The 11,132-nt window shown below is 49.1% G+C and overlaps 1 long non-coding RNA gene across 4 annotated transcripts in view; it reads left to right on the top strand.

Annotated features, from left to right (window-relative positions):
* The first annotated feature begins 3,754 nt into the window (after positions 1 to 3,754).
* The window catches only part of LOC121043537 (uncharacterized), a 59,972-nt gene continuing 52,594 nt past the window's right edge, over positions 3,755 to 11,132 (top strand). For 3 of the 4 annotated variants that reach the window (XR_005796886.1, XR_005796888.1, XR_005796885.1), the window contains exon 1: positions 4,220 to 4,512. This is a non-coding gene — a long non-coding RNA (uncharacterized LOC121043537). Of the gene's footprint in view, positions 3,862 to 4,219; positions 4,513 to 11,132 lie in introns of those variants that run through there. The other variant, XR_005796887.1, reaches the window with a different exon arrangement.

Raw genomic sequence — 11,132 nt, 5'->3', positions numbered from 1 at the left:
GCTTTGGGGGATGCACTTGCAGGTGGTATTCACACCCAGGTGTAGTCCCCTCTCACACTGTACCAGGATTGGTCTGTGTGGTCAATATCAGGTGGCAGAAGTGATGGGATGTCACTTCTAAGATTATTTATAGAAGACTGTAGCTTTTGGGTACTCTTCTGTCTACTTTTTCTTGACTCTCTTGCTCTGGGGAAAGTAATCTGTCATGCTGGGAGCAGTCCTCTGGAGAGGTCCATGTGGCCAAGAACTGAAGCCTTTGGCCGGTAGCCAGCAAGAAACTACAGCCTGCCAACAACTTCATTACTGAGTTTAGAAGCAGCTTCAGTAGCCTTGGTGGAGCTCTGAGACGACAGCAGTCTTGGCCAACATTTTGACTACAACCTCATGAGAGATTCAGAACCAGAACTACCCAGCTAAGCCACTCCTGGATTTCTGGTCTTCAAGAACTGTATGATTATAAATGTTTGTTGTTTTAAACCACTAAGTTTGGTAATCTGTTACATAGCAATAATAACTAACACATGGAGGCAATGAAGCATAGTGGCTTTAGAACTCCATCTAAGTCTGAATCCCAACTCTGCATGTTATTAACTGTACCTTGAGCAAATTCTGGAAATTCTGTGAGCCTCGGTTTCCACATCTCTTAAATGATGTTGATCACACCTACCTCAGAAAGCAGAGCTGACTGATAGGTGTTGCCCCATGGAGGGCATCTCGCTCCCCTTGCCCCCTTGCGGGCAGGTATGATATGAAGAGATCCCATGGGCTCCAGTAAGTAAAAGGCGGGGCTTGCAACCCTGCACCATGTCATCCCGTTTTGGTAGAGCTGCGCAGACAGCCACTACCATGATAAATTTAAAGGTTTGTCTATGGTCTGGAGAGCTTCCAGAAATTCCTAAACCATAAATGTTTTCACGGGAAAGAACAGGATAGAATGTCAAGAGTTTCTTTCCATAATTTGGTCCCACTACTTGGTATTTTCCCCATTCTACATATGAGGAAACTAAGGTACAGAGAAGTTAAGTAACTTGTCCAAGGTCACACAGCTAAGTAGTGGCAGAACCCAGATTCAAACTTGAGCAGTTGGGCTCCAGAGTCTGTGCTGTTAACTCCCAAGCTGTACATGCCTCATTGTCTTCTCATAGCTGAAAAGTCATGCTTCTTCTGTCTGGATGTCTGATTACCTTTCCAAGAGGGCAAGAGCAATCTCAGGGTGTTCCTGGACAATCAGCCCAGTGGTGTGATGAGAGACGAGATGATGAGTGGAAGGGGTACCTTTGGAAAAAGACTCAGGTTCAATTCCTGGCTCCTGTGTGCTTCTGGCAAGTTATTTCATCTCTCTGAACCTCAGTTTCCTCATTTGTAAAATGCGACAGCAATTAAAATACCCTTTGACCATTAGGGGTAACTCAAGGATGACTGATACCCCAAGGAGGGAGGAATTATTCATTCGGAGACTCCATTTTAGCCATTGGCGACTCTAAAGGGCAGAGCATTCCTGTGCTATGAGAATGGGTTGCCAGTAGTGATCACCCACCCGTTTCCCCAAGAACAAGGGATTTCCTGGACCACAACACTCACAGTGCTAACACTGGGACAGTCCTGGGCAAACAAGGCTAGTTGGTCACCCTCGTTTGAGCCCTGAGCCTTTGAGGGAAATCATCCTTGTAGAACGTGTCCTGTCTCCTCCAGTGGGGCTAATGTGAAGAGAGCAGTATGGATGCAGTGTTTTTTTAATAGAAGGTGATTAGGGGTAAGGATCTTAGGCTGAAAGTTCTTTCTTTCTTTCTTTCTTTCTTTCTTTCTTTCTTTCTTTCTTTCTTTGCTAATAGCCTTATTGAGATATAAATCACATATGCAATTTACCCACCTAAAGCGTACAATTCAGAGGATTTGGGTATATTCACACGCTTGTGTAACCATCACACAATGCAAGAACATATTTACCACCTAGAAGAAAAAACACACTCTTCAGCTAGCATCCCGCCTTCTCTCCCCACTACACCCCAGCCCCAGGGAACCACTAATCTCCTTTCCTCTCTATCTGCCTGTTCTGGACATTTCATATAAAACGGAATCACACGTGACTGTTTTTATCAATTTCTTCCACTTAGCCTGTTTTCAAGGATCGTCCATATTGTGTAGCATGTATCAATACTTCATTCCTTTTGATTGCTGAGTAATTTCCATTGTATGGTGAGATCACGTTTTGTTTACCCATTCACCGAGTGATGGGTATTTGGCTCATTTCTGCCTTTTGGCTCTCATGAGTACTGCTGCTGCGAGCACTCTTGAGCAAGCTTTTGCATACGTTCCTATTTTCCTTTCTCTTGGGGTGTATACCCAGGAGTGAAATTCCTGGGTCACAGAGTCACTCTGGGTTTAACTTTTTGGGGAACTGCCAGACCGTTTCCCAGAGTGGTTGCACCATTTATGTTCTCATCAGCGACATCTGAAGGTTCCAATTTCCCCACGTCCTCACCGCCGCTGGTTGTTATCCGTCTGTCTGGTTATAGCCGTCCTGTGGGTGTGAGGTGGTGTGATGAGCAAGCTTGCTTCCAGTTGAAATGTGCATGGCAAGCGCATGTGTCATTGAGGCTACTGATGGTCATTTGAGGTGACTGATGGAGTTCATGGAGGTTTAAAACCCCAGTCTACCCTTGGGTCCTGCCACCAAGTCCGGGCTGCCTTCTTCATTAGAGGAATGCCTGCAGGAGGCAGATTAGGCCGAGGGGCCTGTGGCCCTTTAGGGAGAGCCCCTCATTTCCCTGGTTTCCCTTTTCCTGGCCCCCATTTCATGGACTGAGATGAGGGTGTGTGTCCATGGAGAGAAGGAGCTAAGGGGTGGCTTACCCTTTTTGGTCTTAGGCCACCTGCTCTGAGTCAAAGACTGGTTGTGAGGTGCCCCGATCAGCTCGCTGGGAGACTGCAGGCAAACTGGGGACAGAAGGCCTGAAAATGACAGGTGCACACTGGCGTGGACGTGCTGTCTGTGTCCGGATCAGGCAACACAAGCTGCGTGATGTGGGGTCCCTTTGCACTAACAGTGTCTTAGTTTATGCAGTATTTCAAAATTGGGAAACGTGACAACAAAATCCAGATATCTGGCTTTTCTCTAAAACTTGACTGGCCTCGCCATGCTGCTCCCACCTTGCCACGTTGCAGCACTTGGCTGGAGCTGAGCCCCAGTTGCCCCCCGAAGATGGGCATGGGCTGTCTCTGCATCCCCACTGTCCCCACTGCTCCCTGTTATGTCACACTCGGCCCTCCGCACACGTTGTCACCGGCCTCACCCCTGCCCAGGAGTATTCGTTAGTGCCCAGCTTCCCTCAGCGACCTAGTGGGGTAAAGTTAGGCCACAGTCGATGGCAAGACTGGGTTTGTACTTGAGATCCTGGAGTTCCCGCTATCTGTGCCCTCACCCAAGCTGCAGGTGTGGACATCTAATTTCCCATTCACGCTTCTCAAGTGATTTGTGCGGACCAAGCGCTGTTCTAAGAGCTTCGCGTGTGTAAACTCATTCAGTCCTCACAGGGACCCAAGAATTATCCCAGTTTGCAAGTGAGAAAACTAAGGGTCAGAAATCAAACTCACAATCCATGGGTAATTAGCGGCAGACCAAGGATTGGAACGCAGGGGCAAATGAGGTCATCTTGTGAGCTCGCTCACGATACAGTGCCTGGTCCATTAGGGGCAGTCAGCGGAGGCTGCCGCATGATGAGTCCCCTGGCCTTGCCACTGCTCTCCGCTCCCCAGCTGGGCGGCCCTGGCCAGGTGCCCTTCAGCGAAGCCGGGAGGTGGAATAGATGACATATGTGTTTGGAGAGATGATAATCTGATTCTCTTCGGCTCTAACTTGTGGTGAGTCTCTGACCGCTAGCGAGAGAAGAGGGGAGGGAGACGAGAGGGGCATTTGGCAATTTGTGATGCCTGGAAGACTAGCGTGTACCCAGTGGCTCACTCCCCAGGGGGTGTCCCCTGTCCTCCCACTTGAGAACGCCGCCGTGAGCTGGGAGTCCAAAGTTCCCCTCGCGGCTCTGACGAGCCTGGTGGGTATGATTAGTGAAGTCCAGAGCGCATCAGGCTGGGAGGGCACTGTGGCCTCGTTTCTCACCCTCCGTCCCCAGGAGCAACACAGAAGTGGCTGGTAACACACGGCATTGTCCTCACACACAGGGCCTCTTTGTTTCCCCCGGTTACACAGAGAGGAGGCTGTAACAATGGCCTTGAATGGCACTCTGCTCTCCTTTCTCCAATGTTATACTTGGTTTTCTTTTTCAGTTCTGGAATCAGCTAGACAATTATTTCCTGCGGGAGGTATCAGCTTTTCATCTTTTCCGTCTGCTTCTCTGTCAGTCCTCAGGCCCCAGCTCAGTGGGGACGGAGCGGAGAGCTAGACCCAGAGAGAGCGGGGCCCATCCAAATGTCACCTTTGCAGGAGGCTGGAAGGTGGTGGTACTTCACCTCTCCCCTGCAAGGTGGGACCAGCCCTAGAGGAAGGAGCCAGACCAGGTAAGGGGAGAGATGGGCTGAAAGCTGCTGATGGGGAGCAGGGCCTGGGGGCAATGGCTGAGGGGGATGGGTTTCTGTTTTTAAGATGCCCTGTTTGCTAGAGAGCCACTGGCTCCTGGTAAACAAACACACAAGCAAAAGCAACTGAGGTCAAGTTAACAGTCTGCCAGTTAGGGAAACACTCAGCCTGTCTGATGCTTATTCAATGCCTCTGATGTCTTGGGGTGACAAAAAACTTTAGGGTCCATGTAGACCTATTGAAAGGACTGTTCCCTTAATGATAGCTGCCATTATTAAGCTCTTACTATATGTACTGTATTTGCATACATATTACCAAATGTATCTTACCGTATTGATAGCAGTTATAGCAAGCACTTATACAATGTGTTTTCCGTTCTTGCTTGATTCAAGCCCAGCACTCTGGTCCTAGAGTCTGTGTTTTTCATCACACGCTTCTTATATAATATTCTTTACACTAAATCAAGGTTATTCCAAGGTTTCACTTTGAGAGGCAGTCGTGTGTTATGATAACTCTGTGTATCGAGTCCTTTGCCCTCTGACAGGCAGCGTTCCAAGTGTTTTGCCTCTGTGTCCTCATTTATTCCACATAGTAACACTATCGGATGGGTACTTTTTTTTTTTAACCTCCATTTTGTTGACGAGGCCGTTGAAGTACAGAGAAGTCAAGTAACTCTCCCAGGGTCACACAGCTGTCAAGTGGCAGAGCCTGGATTTGAACTCAGTTCTCTCTGGAGTGTTATGTGGATCTAAAGCCTGCCCAGCCCTGTGGCTGGTTTGGAGTTAGTGTCCTCCTCTGGGTCACGAGTTATAGAGAGTGGCATTTTGTCCCTGGCTCTGTAGAAAATCTGTACTTATGTCATTCGCTTGAGGAATACAGAAGATCTTAAATGGCTTGTCTATTGTGGTTAGCTTTTGCCTTGCTTGACTGCCCAGTGGAACTGCCCAATGGGGACAGGGAAGGAATTTGGAGTGATAATTGCTCAACAAATGCCATCTTCTCCTTTGCCAGAGACTGGGCTCAGTTGCCATATGTGTAGGAGGATGTATGTTAAATAAACAGGACTCACAGGGTACAGTCAGGAAGCCAACTTTATTTTGGCCTGTTCCTGCCCCTCAATTTTTCTGTGCTGTCCCCAGGATGAAAATTAGGGCAGGGCCATGCCTCTTCTGACTACCTTTCTAGTTCCCACACTGACTCAGTTCGGTAACGGATTATGTTCGGGTGCGTGGAATAACCCAGCCCTTCAAACTCTGTTCCAAGTGGAGACTCTCTTCCTCCTCCAGCTGGGGCCTGGAGCAGGGAGCGGGAGTACAAGGTGGGTTTCCTGCTTCCCACCTATGCTTCTGTCTGTCTGGCTGAGGATTCGGACCCCTGGTGAGGACAGGAGGGGAGGAGAGGAGGGGGAGGAGGAGCAGGGAGATGTTACTTGGTTAATCCTGCGGTTATCTGGATGGGCCCGGTGGCTGTTTACACCTGATTCGTTACCTCTTGGCACAATTTTGTAGATACTTCCGAGAACACCCTCTGTCCTTGTCTTCGAGACTTTCTAAACTGCTGGTCCCTAAGACTCTTTCTCCTGTCCCCTAGCGCCTGAGCTATGCTTATTAGTTTGGTGGGGCAGCCAAAACAGACACCACAGACTGGGTGTCTTAAACAACAGAAAGTTCTGGGCACAGGAAGTCGGAGATCAAGCTGTCGGCAGGCTTGGTTTCTTCTGAGGCCTCTCTTGTCGGTTTGGAGATGGCCGTGTTCTTCCTGTTCTTCACGTGGTCTTCCCTTTGTGTACATGCATCCCTGGCGTCTCTCTGTGTGTGTCCAAATCTCTTCTTCTTATGAAGACACCAACCAGATTGGATTAGGGTCCACGCTAAAGGCCTCATTTTAACTCAATCACCTCTCTTAAAGCCTTGTCTCCAAATACACTTATATTCTGAGGTACCGGGAGTCTGGGGCACACAATCCAGGCACAACAGGTGTTGTCAGCTTTTGTCCCTGGAGGAGCTTGCACTCCTCCTGGTGGCCCTCTCAGAGAGGATCTACACACCCCATGAGGTCACCTGTTGCACACCTCTGGCTTATCAGAAATGCCCAAAGCCGCCAGGCACCCCCACTCCAGCTGGCCACCCCATCTCTCTTCACTTGGGGCTTCCAAAGCATGATGTCGACGCTGGACCTCAGAGACGCTCAAGCTCCAGGGATACGGTGCTTTCGAGATCGCTCTTGGGAGGTGGGAGGTGGGTGGTTGGGACTTGGAGCATACCTACTGCTCATTCCAAAATTCCTCCTCTGCGCTCCCACAGTTTTCTCCTCCAGCCCTCCTTGGTGGGCTGGGCATGGTCCAATAAGGGGGAAACTGGTTTCTTTTTTTTTTTTTTTTTTTTTTTAACGTTTATTTATTTTTGAGACAGAGAGAGACAGAGCATGAACGGGGGAGGGTCAGAGAGAGAGGGAGACACAGAACCGGAAGCAGGCTCCAGGCTCTGGGCCATCATCAGCCCAGAGCCCGACTCGGGGCTCGAACTCCCGGACCGCGAGATCCTGACCTGAGCTGGTCGGACGCTTAACCGACTGAGCCACCCAGGCGCCCTGGAAACTGGTTTCTTTAGTAAGTCCTGCATGACGGGCCACAGCTCCCTTGGAATGTGTCACCTAATGTGTCTTCAGCACAAAGTGAAACTAAAATAGCCTTCCGATCCTGCTACCCCTACGATATCTCATTTAATTTTCATGAAGAACCCTATGGGAAAGATAATAGTGTCCACGTCTAGCTGAAGGAGGAGACTCTGGAGCTGAGAATGGTGCAGGAACTCCCCCAGGGTAGGCTCTCAAGCCAGTGGGGGGTGGGAAGCGGAGATCCGCTTCGACCTGCTTTACTGTCCCTTCCTTAGGCCTTCACCACCAGGCTTCTTAGAGCTTTTGACTGCTGGACTTTGTTCTGTACTGGGAAGAATTTCCTTCTTAGCAGAATGTTACAAAGGTAAAAAAAAAAAAGGTAAAATCCCTGCCTGTGTTCCAGTTTGAATGCAGGGGCTGGTGCCAGGGACAGTAGCAGGCCCAGTGTGAGATGGGCTCCCTGTACCAAAGGGATCTGCTTGAACCCTCCACCCCTCCCCAGCATGACTTGATCCGTGGAGCAATGACACAGCATTGGAATATCTTTCTCTGTGCACCAAAGCAAAATTGCATTCTGAAATCTTTTTTTTTTTTATTTTGTTTTTTTAAATTTACATCCAAATTAGTTAGCATATAGTGCAACAGTGATTTCAGGAGTAGATTCCTTAATTCCCTTTACCCATTTAGCCCGTCCCCCATCCCACAACCCCTCCAGTAACCCTCAGTTTGTTCTCCATATTTATGAGCCTCTTCTGTTTTGTTCCCCTCCCTTATGTTCATCTATTTTGTATCGTAAAGTCCTCATATGAGTGAAGTCATATGAGAGTCTGGGGCCCTGGGGACTGGACGGGGATATGCCAGGGCTGCAGCTGACTTAGACCAGGAAAGAAAGAGGGAACAATATTTTTTTTTTTATCTGCTCAGCAATCATTTAGCGAACACTTATTACGCTTAAGGTTTTTTTGTGGGCACTCTTCCAGGAAGGCATGGGTCGTTGAATGGGCCCTGGAAAAAGTGAGGTCTGAGATTCTGTTTGGGTTCTCAGAGGAAGGTGAGGCACTGGAAGGAGAATGTTTCCGGTTGAGGGAAGGGAGGCTTGGAAAAGCATGATGTGATCGGCGACCTGCACTTGGTTTTGAATTATCAGGCATCAAGGGTAGAGGGTGCAGGAGTCAAGCCAGGGCAAAGGAGGAAGGTGGGAGCTGCCAGATTATTACTTGAGGCTGGACAGGGAGGCTGGACCCAGGTGGGGACACAGCAGGGCTTTAAGCAGAGAGGGAGACTTGAAAGGGGTTGCCTTTTAGAGAGAGGGCTCTGATGGGGGCAGGATGGGGGCACACTGGAGCATTAGAGGTGTCAAGATCTAGGGAGTTGGGCAAGGGAGGACGAAGAGCTGGACCAAAGCCCTGGCACCTGGAATGTTCCTCTGGTTTCTGAGTTGGCCCACTTGCCATTCATTACCAAGGTGTGTGTGTGTGTGTGTGTGTGTGTGTGTGTGTGTGTGTGAAGAGGGCAGCTGGGCTGGGATTGGAGCTGGCTGAAGATGCTTTTTAGCAGGAGGAAGTAGAGCATGGAAGTTGTTCTTTCTTTCAACAAATAGGTCCTCGGGGCCATGAGCTGAGAGCTGGGGAGAGGGAAGCAGAGGGGACACATTCCATTCCTCTCAGAGCTCACAGCCCAAGTGAAGGAACAATTCAAATGTAATGTAGCAGAAAGACTGTAAAAGGCAATTGGGGGAGGGCTGGGGAAATTTGGGTACTGGCCAAGCATTTGGCGACATCAGAGAATGATTCATTTCTAAAAGTGTGATTATGGCGTTGTATTTTAGGTGGGAGAATAGTACTCAGCTTTCTTCCTTTTTTGGAGGTGCAAGTTGAATTGTTTAGGGGTGAAAGTTCAAGATGTCCATAATTTACTTGGAAATAAAATAAGGACACAAACAAAGAGAGAGAAAATATGGTAAAATGTTACCAGTTGTTGTGAGTGTATGAGAGTTCATGGTACTGTTATACATGATTATTTCCTTGGCTTTTGGTTTTTTCGTGTGGAAACTTTCAAAATAAAAATTTAAAAATACAAAGTAGCAAGTGTGTTGATGGGGAGTAAGGGTGCTGGGGGAACACAAAAGAGGGCCCCTAATTGGAATTGGATGGGTGAGAAAGTCTTCCCAAAGAAAATAGCATCTAAGAGTGGAGAGATGGAATGGGTGATGGACAGGGGGATAGGGAAGCACTTTGGGGAGAATGTAAGAGGCAGCATGTGTGAATGCTTGGTAGCTGGTTTTGTTAGATGAACAACAAAAAAAAAGACATTCAATGTGACTGTAGAATGTGAGTCAAGGAGTTACCAAGAGGTGAGAAGGGAAGGTGTCATGAGGTGTGTGTGCATAAGTTTGGACTTTGAGCTGACATTAGCGTAAGCAGGGGGTGCATTTCAGAGAGGTGACGCGACTGTGTATTGAGCTGTTGGGTCTGGCAGCCATTGTTGGAAGCACTTCACCCGTCTTAGTTCACTTAATCCTCACTGACTTCCAGGCACCTAGAAATCAGCACCTCTACCTTACAGATTAAGACAAACTGAGGCCCAGAGCAGCTAAGTAGCTGCTGAAGGTCACAAATATGGAAGATCCAGGATGGGAACCCAGGCAGCCTGGCTCCAGAGCATGCTTTCAACCCACTAGGCCACCCCACCTCTCAGGGCCAGGCTGTTCTCTGCAGAGAAAGAGTTGGAGGAGAGCAGGACTCGAGGCAGGGAGACCACTTAGGAGGCAGTTGCGCAAGCCCAGACGAGTGGCGAAGGTGACTTGCACTGATAGAGTAACCGTGGAGATGGAGGAAATGGACAGGACAGAGCTATTCGGGAGCGAAGTCGACAGGACTTGGTGATCAAACGGTTGTGTGCAGGGGGAGTCAAAGATGGCGTCCAGCCCACACCCCACCGAGAACCTGCCCCACTTTGGCATGACACCGGGGACCTGGTCAGAGGGTGTGGAGCTATCCTCTTCCCAGCACACGGAGAGAGTTAGCAGATCCTTAAGATCACCTCCATCTGTGAGGGGCAGCCTACTGGCCATCCGACTCACATTTCTCTTGTCCTGGCCTCTGCTAATTTTGTCACCTGCAACTGCTGTAATCTGTAGGTCATTCCCGGACCCTAACTTTCCTGGCACAGTTAGGCCACAGCCCCTGGTAGCTTTCCTAAGTGCCTCCTAGCCCACCCAGCACAGCGTTGGCTGCGAATGACACAAGGTGGACGCCTGTGCTGTTTCACCAGGAGCCCCTGATCCTTGGGCCCCCTTCACAGGGCTCAGCCGGGACGACAAATTAAACAAATATTGAAAAACAATAAAAAGAAAAACACTTGGCCGTGTCCTTCTAATGCTTATTGATTTTTAAGATCTTCTCAGGCATGAAAACAAGATTCACCCTTGTCATCTTGCCATTGGATTCCTGTTAGTTGCAAGAGTGGCTTATCGATCAGGGTGGGGGTACCCAGCAGGGCCAGTATGGGCCTGTCCCCTGTCCAGGTCATCAACCCCAGAGACGGAGCTCAGCTGGGAGGGAATGGTACCCACTCCAAGTGAAGGGCATTATGGCCTGGGAGGGGCCTCGTGGCATCTGGAAAGCCACTGAGGCCACTTTCGGGTTCATGCCAATCTCTGGGGGCCTTGTTGTTTTCCCTTTCAAAAGGCCCCAAGAATTCAAGGTTGTTTTATTTTATTTTATTTTTTTTTTTTTAAATTTTTTTTTCCCAACGTTTATTTATTTTTGGGACAGAGAGAGACAGAGCATGAATGGGGGAGGGGCAGAGAGAGGGGGAGACACAGAATCAGAAACAGGCTCCAGGCTCTGAGCCATCAGCCCAGAGCCTGATGCGGGGCTCGAACTCACGGACCGCGAGATCGTGACCTGGCTGAAGTCGGACGCTTAACCGACTGCGCCACCCAGGCGCCCCTCAAGGTTATTTTATATGTGTACATCAAAAA

Source organism: Herpailurus yagouaroundi, unplaced genomic scaffold (assembly GCF_014898765.1).
Source record: "Herpailurus yagouaroundi ecotype Mexico unplaced genomic scaffold, PumYag 187, whole genome shotgun sequence".
Classification (NCBI taxonomy): Eukaryota; Metazoa; Chordata; class Mammalia; order Carnivora; family Felidae; genus Herpailurus; species Herpailurus yagouaroundi.
This window is presented reverse-complemented; position numbering and strand designations above follow the sequence as displayed.